Genomic DNA, 10624 nt, shown 5'->3' on the forward strand with positions numbered 1-10624 from the left:
TTCTTCCTTCGCTCCGTCGAACTTCTTTCACAAATCGACTGACCCAAATTATACTATTAGTACGAACGTATTAAGTACAGTAGGAACATGAAGATATGAGCAGTAGTACCAACTGCAAGAAGAACAGTAGTAAGACATAGTACTAGTACTACTGTACGTACTAAAGAGTTCAAATAACGAGAAAGAACATAAACATAGGGGCTGTTTGGTTCCTAGCCACACATTGCCACACTTTGCCACACCTAACGTTAGGCAAGTTTGACCAAGTTAGGTAGGTGTTTGGTTCTAGCCACACTTGAGACAAGGGATTTTTATGAGCAGTGAACCCCACATGTCATAGACACAAAAAGTGTGGCAAGATTCCCTTAGGCAAGCCAAAGTATGGCTAATAATTTGAGCAACTCAAGTAAGGCAAGTGTGACAAATGTGGCAAAAATCATGTGGCAACATATGGCAAAGATAGTCACAATCCAAACAGCCCCATAGTTCTGCTGGGGCCTCAGCAAACACACCCTTGAAAATAAACTAATAAGCAACTAGTCTGCTTGACACTGCAGTAGAACCAGCATGAGCGACGGCACTGCCACCAACTTGGAGTCTGAGTCCACGTCCTCGACTTCGTCCTCGTCCCTCTTCCTCTTCCTCTTCGCTGACGCTTCTTTGCTTGAACCAGACACTGGGCTCTGCTTCTTCATCCAACCCTTGTAGATATTTAAACAAAGGTAGGCATCCATTGCTACGTACAGGATGTGATCTTCATCTAATGTCTTCGACTCCCATGCATGATGAAACTCGTGATGAGGTTTCTTCAGTTTAGCGTACGAAGGATCAATCATGGATGCTGCCAGGATCAGCATTGAAGGTTGAGAGGAGGACACCAGGCTTGCCTTCTAGAGATCGAAGGGCTGGCCTACAACTAGACCTATCCGACGCAGGACGTCACTACCGTTCTTAAAGCCTACGGTAATGAATTTCACCCTTTTGTCCTTGAGGAAGTTCTTAAAATCCTGGCACTCAACGTCGGCATGGCATATGTGGTGGACCAAGCAAACGTTATATACGCAAACCTGGATCACGACGGGCTTCTTCCTCTCTTCGTCCTTTAGATCCTTCTCTCGTCCCAGGACTGTGGTGTACTCAACATCTAGCCCAGCACCCACTCATCCGTTGAACTGTTGAACATGCGTAGGAAGCAAGCAAGCCATGCTTTCACCATCTCGGATCCACGTGTGTAGATGACGATGAACTGATCGCCGGTGATGGCTCTAACCTGGTACTCAGCGGCGACCATGGAGATTTGGGAGGCCATGGATTTTGGAGGAGGGTTAGGAGAAGTTGAACTGTTGTACCCTGCAAAAACAACTGGGAGCAAACTTGTAACATCCCAAATTTTGCAATTTGGAATGCTATACACTAGATCATCATGCATATCATATTTTCTTGCATTTTGGTTGATCCTAGAAATTTCACGCAACTCAAGGACCCTCGGAGAGAGTTGGAGATTTGGTTATTTTCATATTTGAGAGTTTTCTCGAATTTGAAAAGGGGATCATTTGATTTATTTATTTCATCTTCAATAATTTTTCCGATATCAAAATATAAGAGAGGGAATAATATGACTTTCCCAAAATTGAGGAAAAATGAAGAATTAATAAATAGATCAAGTTTTGGTTTTGCCGGAGTTTTATTTGCATTTTATTTGGATAGGGAAAAATGCGTGTTTTAAAAATTGCATTTTAGGTCCGGAGAAAAGTTCATTTTGTTCGACTCATTTTTAGAAGTCGGGGAAAATTTACTTTAGAATTTTGGAGTTCGTTTAGTTTTCTTTTTCTTTGTTTTTCTGCGCGTGGAATTATTTAAAAAAAACCCGCAGGCCAGCCGGGCCAAAGGCCCAGCCAGCCGGCCGCCCCAGCCTCCAGTGCGCTGCGCGCCAGGCACAGGAGCGCAGGCCGCCACCTCGCCTCTTGCTCTAGCCGAATCCTAGTAGGATTCTTAGCCCCCTTTCCTTTGTTTCGTTTTCCTTTTTCCTCTCCTTTTCTTGTCCCCTACCCCAAGTCTCCTCTCCCCTCACCAATATAAATACCCCAACACCCCCCTCTAAACCCATCAAATCAAACCCCAAGCCCTCCACCGCACCCCACCCCGCGCCCTACACCGCCACCGCGCCACCCCACACCCGCGCCACCCCACACCCGCGCCGCCGCACCTTGCCCACGCCGCCACCGCACCTTGCCCACGCCGCCGCCCTACGCCCCGCCACGGAGCCTCTCACCGGAGACCTCGCCGGAGGTTGCCCCGCGTCTCTTTTCCTCGGATTATTTTCTTCTAATCGTTCCGATTCTTTTCTTCTCTTCTGATTCGTTTTCTAGATCGGTTTTTCGTTTCGGTTTTCTTCTCCGAAACCCTAGATCGGATTCGTTTTCTTTTCCGATTTAGTTGCCTTTGGACCGTTCGCCGGACCATTCGTCCTAACGAACGTGATCACTGAATTCTTCTAGGTTAATGAACGTCCGTTTGTTTAACAATTCTTGATTTTCTTTCTGTCGGATTTATTCCGCGATCGCGATCTCAGATCCGATCTTCTTTCTAGTCTTTCTTTTCGCTCGTTTATCGGAATCAGGTGATTCAAGCGCCTGGAGTTTCATTTCGAAACCGCCGCTCCATCTAATCAACTTAAACAAGTTTTTGCCCCGGTAAAATTTGACCTAGTTTCAACTTGCTAGAACCGAGTTGTTTTCTTCCGCCGTTTGTTTTCCGTTTCTTTGTTCGGTTCGTTCTTTCTTTGCAACCGGAGTTCTTAAATTGAACTTTCTGGTTCGTTCTCTTGTTCGAGTTTTACCTGTGCATTATATGAGTACTTATTGTGTGCTTGTTGTTTGTCTGCGATAGATCACCCGGATTGCGCCGCTTGTTACTTCGAAACCCTAGGTCTCGCGGATCATCAGCAAGGCAAGTAACACTTTTGATCATACCTTTTCTACAACCCATGTTTTATTGCATTAGATCAATCCTCGCACATTGCATGACTAGGATCTAATTAAATTGTGGGTTGGGAAGTAGATGAGGTAGTACCTATCACCTGTTTTCTTTATGAAACCTTGGGAGTTACTTCTACGTTTGCTTATTATGCCATGCTATGCTAGTAGACGTGGATTGGGTGAGTGATATTCCATGACAGATGTGAGTTGATAATTTTAATGGTTTATCTAAGGTGGCAACTTGAACACACATCTGGGTGGATTGAGGCACCTGATGTCTATCAGGACTTGCCTGTTTTTTTTTTGGACCGCCACCCAGGCTCAAAGGGATCATAAGATCTTTCATGCTAGAAACTTCCGTCTGCAGCCACAAGCCATTATGGGCTCTGGCATAGTGGATTAAGTTGTGCGAACTCTTAAAGTGGTAGACTAGCAGATGTAGGGGATGTAGGTGTACCGGTCTACCCGATCGTAAGGTGCTAGCGCCTCTGAAAGACTGTGTCTCAGTCATCCGTTTCTCAAACACCATGTAGTGCGAGAAATCCAACGGAGGCGATCGAGTCTTGTGGGGAAAAGTGTGCAAACCTCTGCAGAGTGTATAAACTAATCATGATTAGCCGTGTCCCCGGTTATGGACAACTTGAGTATCTAGTACTTGAATATCATGTGAATCTCAACATGTTACTTCTAATTAATGTTGTTGGGTTTTAATTGTTCACTTAATTGGGATCGGAATGCTGTCAACCATTCTCGATGTTTAACAACCACCATGATAGTTAAATAAATTTATTCCTTTGCAGTAGGGAAAAACTGGCTTTATGCAAAACTGTAACCATAGAGCTTTCCACCAGCCATATATGCATATAGTATAGCTGTTTCATTCCATTACTCTCTATGTGTTACTTTGCCAGCATATTCCATGTGCTGACCCGTTTTCGGGCTGCAACTTTCATGTTGCAGACTTTTCAGACGACGAGTAAGGTGTTTAGGTCGTGGTCCTATACTCAGTGATGCCATTGGAGTTGATGGACCCATTTATCTTCCGAGTCTTCCGCTGTTATCCTTATTAGATGGCCTTAAGCCATACTTATTGTAATAAGTTCTCTTTTGAGACAACGATGTAATAAGTGTGTGATTGCCACTCTGCTATAAATCCTTCGATGTACTGTGTGGTGTCAGCATTACTGATCCAGGGATGACACCTGAGCAAAGAGCACTTGATCCATTCGGGTCGGGTCGCGACAGAGATGGTATCAGAGCACACGCTGACTGTAGGACACAACCACTAAGTTAAAGCCATAGATCACCATTCTCTTCTCATTTTCTAACTCCTCATCTTTTCTACTCTTTTAGGATGACGCGCGCGAAGATTAAGTACGCTCAACCGGATGAAGGCACACCATTTGGATTTCACCTGAAGGAAGTCACCAAGTACCTGAACATTGGATTACCAAGCTTCATGGAAACCTTCAACGCCACTCTGCCTGAAGAGGAGCGCTGGAAGATTCAAGCTCACGTTCCGAGAAGGACATTCGCGCCAATCACGAAACCCATAGATAGTGTTTTCAATGCACCAACCTGGAGTCTGGGAAGGAGCATGGCAGCTCATATCACCATAGGATGCATTGGAGAAGTCTACCAAGAAGACCTCAAGGACACTATCTACCAGATTTGCGGACGCCGAGATGAACAATGGGAGTTAGTCAACACCAAGAAGGATAGATCCATTGCATCTTTCGTCCAGGAGTTAAACCAGCACATTCGGCGCCACGAGAACCAGATGTGCAATGATATGATAGAGTTGAAGAATGCGAAGGCAAGGATCATCGAGCTAGAAGGAGAACTGAAGTCTACACGCAAGGACTACATGGACGAGATCGTAGCTCTAGCAAGACACAATGGCGATCTTAAGCAGGAGATTGAAGAACTCAAGAGGAAGTTAGCATCCCAGGAAGAAGACGAGTACGTCGCATGTCCAGACAACTACATCATCATCGACGACACCGATTCGGATCCAAGTGAACCCGACTTTGAAGACGAAGCTGGAGCAGATATCATGGAGTCTTCCACCGGTTCAAATTTCTAGATGACCACCAGATAGTAGTAGTATTCCCCCATGTAAATAGTATAGTCGAGCACTTTTGCGATAGTTAGACTGTTTGTAAGCCTTGTTTGATTGATTGAAGTGATTTTGTGTGCTTTTTGCTCATGTGCATAAGGGTAGTGTTTTCTCTTTAGACCTTACTCTATTCTTATATCTCGTCTTTTCTAAACCCTCAGATGCCTCCGAGACGTGACAATGGATTTCCACCGGCGCTCACTCAGTTGATCCAGCAGCAGAATCAATTGATGCAGATGTTAGTCCAGAACCAGCAGAACAACAACAACAACCCACCACCACCACCGCCACCTGTTGACCACTTAGCCCGTTTCTTTAGGCTGAATCCGCCGGTGTTTTCCAGTAGCACCGAGCCGATAGTAGCAGACGATTGGCTCCGCAAGATAGGAAGGGAGTTGACCACTGCAGGATGCACGGATGGTGAGAAAGTGAAGTTTGCCACTCACCAGCTTGACGGACCCGCGGCAGCATGGTGGGAGAATTTCACAGCCACTTACCCAGTTGACACTGTCACATGGGATCAGTTTCAGCAAGCTTTCCGCACTGCCCATGTTTCAGCAGGAGCTATGGCCATAAAGAAGCGTGAGTTTCGCAACTTACGCCAAGGAGGAAGGACAGTTGGCCAGTACGTTGACGACTTCAGCAAGTTAGCACGTTATGCCCCAGATGACGTTGCTACGGATGCAGCTAAGCAGGAGAAGTTTTTGGAAGGATTGAATGATGAGCTAAGCATGCAGTTGATGGTAGCCACTTTCAACAACTACCAGGAGTTGGTAGATCATGCCATCATGATCGAAGGAAAGCAATAGCAGATTGAGAACTATAAGAGGAAGTATGGACAGGGGAAGTATAACTCTGGAGCTCAGCAGAAGCCCCGTTTTGCCCCTAAACCGGGATTTCAGTTTCAGCACACCCATGGAGGAGGTAGCTCGCACAACCATAATGGCCACAAGAATGGTAATGGGAATGGAGGAAGCAACGGCCAGAACCGGACCACCCCATCGACCCCAGCCAAGAAGGATTTGAGCCACGTCACTTGCTATAAGTGTTCCAAGACCGGACATTATGCCAATGAATGTCCTGAAGGCCAGAATGGAAATGGCAATGGAAGCTCTGGGAAGAAGCTGAACCCTTTCAATAGGGGACAGGTGAACCACGTTAATGTGGAGGAGGTTGAAGATCAGCCCGATGCAGTAATCGGTAAGTTTTTGGTTAAGTCATTTACCGCACTCGTTCTTTTCGATACTGGTGCATCGCATTCATACATATCAAGGGGATTTGTGGAAAAGTATAGCCTGCCCACTAGGATTCTTAAAACACCTATGCTAGTAAGCTCGCCAGGAGCAGAGTACATGGCCAGACAAGGATGTTTCCAAGTGCCATTAAGTATAGGAAGGCATGTTTGCCCAACGGATTTAATTATTCTGGAATCCCAAGGTCTGGATGTGATTCTTGGTATGGATTGGCTGTCGATGTATGGAGGAAACATCGATTGCGCCAGTAAGACAATTTTGCTTACCACACCAGAAGGAAGAAGGATCAAGTATGTATCCCGGCATGTGCCACACAGGACACAAGTAAACTGCCTAACAGGAGTTGTGCAAGAGGAAGTACCAGTGGTAAAGGATTTTCCTGATGTATTTCCTGAGGAATTACCAGGCATGCCACCGGATAGAGACATTGAGTTTTTGATTGAGTTATTGCCAGGTACAGGCCCAATATCAAAGCGACCGTACCGGATGCCAGCAAAGGATTTGGTGGAAATTAAGAATTAGATTAAGGAGTTATTGGATAAAGGTTACATTCACCCAAGTTCTTCACCTTAGGGATTACCCGTACTTCTAGTGGAAAAGAAGGATGGATCATTAAGGATGGTTGTAGATTATCAGGGGTTGAATGAAGTAACCATCAAGAATAAGTACCCACTGCCAATGATTAATGATCTGTTTGATCGTTTGCAAGGAGCTAAAGTGTTTTCCAAGATCGATTTGCGATCAGGGTACCACCAATTGAAGATTCGAGAGCAGGACATACCTAAGACAGCATTCACCACGAGATATGGACTGTATGAGTATACCGTTATGTCATTTGGATTGATTAACGCACCTGCCTATTTTATGAACCTGATGAACAAAGTGTTTATGGAGTTTTTGGATAAGTTCATCGTAGTGTTCATTGATGACATCCTGGTTTATTCAAAGAATGAAGAGGAGCATAAGGAACATTTGCGTTTGGTTTTGGAGAAACTAAGGGAACATCAGTTATATGCCAAATTCAGCAAATGCGAGTTTTGGTTGAAGGAAGTTGGATTTCTTGGACATGTTATATCCGGAGAAGGTATAGCAGTTGACCGCACAAAGGTTGAGACCGTAACCGAATGGGAAGCACCAACAACAGTTGGAGAGATCCGGAGTTTTCTTGGACTCGCAGGATACTACCGGAGATTCATTGAGAACTTTTCAAAGATTGCAAAGCCTATGACGGAGTTGTTGAAGAAGGATACTAAGTTTAAATGGACTGAGGAGTGTGAGGCTAGTTTCCAGGAGTTGAAGAAACGTTTGGTTACCTCACCAGTATTGATTTTGCCAGATCAGACCAAGGATTATGAGGTGTATTGCGACGCTTCACGTCGAGGACTTGGAGCAGTGCTTATGCAGGAAGGGAGAGTTGTTTCGTATGCTTTACGACAACTGAAGCCTCATGAGTTGAATTATGCCACACATGATTTGGAGTTAGCAGCCGTAGTGCATGCGTTGAAAACGTGGAGACATTTCCTCATTGGAAATCATTGTGAGGTGTACACGGATCACAAGAGTTTGAAGTACATTTTCACTCAGAAGGAGTTGAACCTCAGACAAAGGAGATGGTTGGAGCTCATCAAGGATTATGACATGAGATTGCATTACCATCCCGGAAAAGCTAATGTAGTAGCTGACGCATTGAGCCGTAAGAGCCATGTCAATACCCTAATGACGGGGAAAATACCTAAGGAGTTAGCAGAAAACCTTCGTGATCTATGTTTGGAAATAGTTCCGAGAGGCTATGTAGCAGCATTGGAGATTCAGTCAACATTGATGGATAAGATCAGAGAAGCTCAGAAATCTGACAAAGAGATTGCTGCTATAAAGGAGAAACTTAGCAAAGGAAAAGCTAAGGGATTTCGTGAGGATGAGCACAATACCTTATGGTTTGAGGACTGTGTTTATGTGCCTAATGACCCGGAGATCAGGAAGTTGATTTTTCAAGAGGCACATGATTCACCATATTCGGTTCACCCAGGGAATACCAAGATGTATTTGGATTTGAAGGAAACATTCTGGTGGACCGAAATGAAGGAGGATATTGCAGCATATGTAGCAGTTTGTGACGTATGTCAGAGAGTAAAGGCAGAGCATCAAAAGCCAGCAGGATTGTTACAACCATTGCCGATACCCGAATGGAAGTGGGATAAGATAGGCATGGATTTTATCACAGGACTACCCAGGACAAAATCAGGCTATGACTCGATATGGGTAGTAGTTGATCGTTTGACAAAGGTAGCACATTTTATTCCAGTTAAGACCACTTACACCAGTGCTAAGTTTGCAAAGATATACATGACTAGAATCATTTGTTTGCATGGAGTTCCGAGGAGTATCGTATCAGATAGAGGAACCCAATTTACCTCAAAGTTTTGGAATCAGTTGCATGAAACTTTAGGAACCAGACTAGAGTTCAGCACAGCCTTTCATCCGCAGACAGATGGACAGACCGAGAGAGTCAATCAGATTTTGGAAGATATGCTGAGAGCTTGTGCACTAGATTATGGATCTAGTTGGGACGATAACTTGCCGTATGCGGAATTTTCTTATAACAACAGTTACCAAACCAGTTTGAAGATGGCACCTTTCGAAGCTTTATACGGAAGGAGGTGCAGGACACCATTGTCATGGGACGAAGTTGGAGACCGTCAATTCTTTGGACCAGATTTGATTAAGGAGTCTGAACGAAAAGTTAAGTTGATTCGCGATAGGCTCAAGGTAGCCCAGTCCAGGCAGAAGAGCTACGCAGATTCTAAACGCAAGGAGACAGTTTACGAAACCGGAGACAGAGTTTATCTTCGAGTATCCCCACTTCGAGGAGTTAAGCGCTTTGGAGTTAAGGGAAAGTTAGCACCGCGTTTCATTGGACCATATAAGATTTTGCAACATATGGGAGAAGTCGCTTATAAGTTGGAATTACTAGAGGGACTGTCAGGAGTTCATGATGTATTCCATGTTTCTCAGCTGAAGAGATGTCATGCCGAGATGGCAGAGATACCGCTAAGAGATACAGTGCCGCTGGAAGCGATCCAGTTGAAGGATGACTTAATGTATGAGGAGAAGCCAGTCAAGATTCTCGATTATGCCAGTAGAGTTACTCGCAGCAAGGTTATCAAGTTTTGCAAAGTTCAGTGGAACCACCACTCAGAGGATGAAGCCACCTGGGAGAGAGAAGAAGATTTGCTCAAGGACCACCCTCACCTATTTTCTAGCCAACCCGAATCTCGAGGGCGAGATTCATCTTAAGGGGGGTAGGTTTGTAACATCCCAAATTTTGCAATTTGGAATGTTATACACTAGATCATCATGCATATCATATTTTCTTGCATTTTGGTTGATACTAGAAATTTCACGCAACTCAAGGACCCTCGGAGAGAGTTGGAGATTTCGTTATTTTCATATTTGAGAGTTTTCTCGAATTTGAAAAGGGGATCATTTGATTTATTTATTTCATCTTCAATAATTTTTCCGATATCAAAATATAAGAGAGGGAATAATATGACTTTCCCAAAATTGAGGAAAAATGAAGAATTAATAAATAGATCAAGTTTTGGTTTTGCCGGAGTTTTATTTGCATTTTATTTGGATAGGGAAAAATGCGTGTTTTAAAAATTGCATTTTAGGTCTGGAGAAAAGTTCATTTTGTTCGACTCATTTTTAGGAGTCGTGGAAAATTTACTTTAGAATTTTGGAGTTCGTTTAGTTTTCTTTTTCTTTGTTTTTCTGCGCGCGGAATTATTTAAGAAAAACCCCGCAGGCCAGCCGGGCCAAAGGCCCAGCCAGCCGGCCGCCCCAGCCTCCAGTGCGCTGCGCGCCAGGCACAGGAGCGCAGGCCGCCGCCTCGCCTCTTGCTCTAGCCGAATCCTAGTAGGATTCTTAGCCCCCTTTCCTTTGTTTCGTTTTCCTTTTTTCTCTCTTTTTCTTGTCCCCTACCCCAAGTCTCCTCTCCCCTCACCAATATAAATACCCCAACACCCCCCTCTAAACCCATCAAATCAAACCCCAAGCCCTCCACCGCACCCCACCCCGCGCCCTACACCGCCACGGCACCACCCCACACCCGCGCCACCCCACACCCGCGCCGCCGCACCTTGCCCATGCCGCCGCCGCACCTTGCCCATACCGCCGCCGCCCTACGCCTCGCCGCCGGAGCCTCTCGCCGGAGACCTCGCCGGAGGTTGCCCCGCGTCTCTTTTCCTTGGATCGTTTTCTTCTAATCGTTCCGA

Source organism: Triticum dicoccoides, chromosome 6A, assembly GCF_002162155.2.
Source record: "Triticum dicoccoides isolate Atlit2015 ecotype Zavitan chromosome 6A, WEW_v2.0, whole genome shotgun sequence".
In the NCBI taxonomy this organism is placed as follows: domain Eukaryota; kingdom Viridiplantae; phylum Streptophyta; class Magnoliopsida; order Poales; family Poaceae; genus Triticum; species Triticum dicoccoides.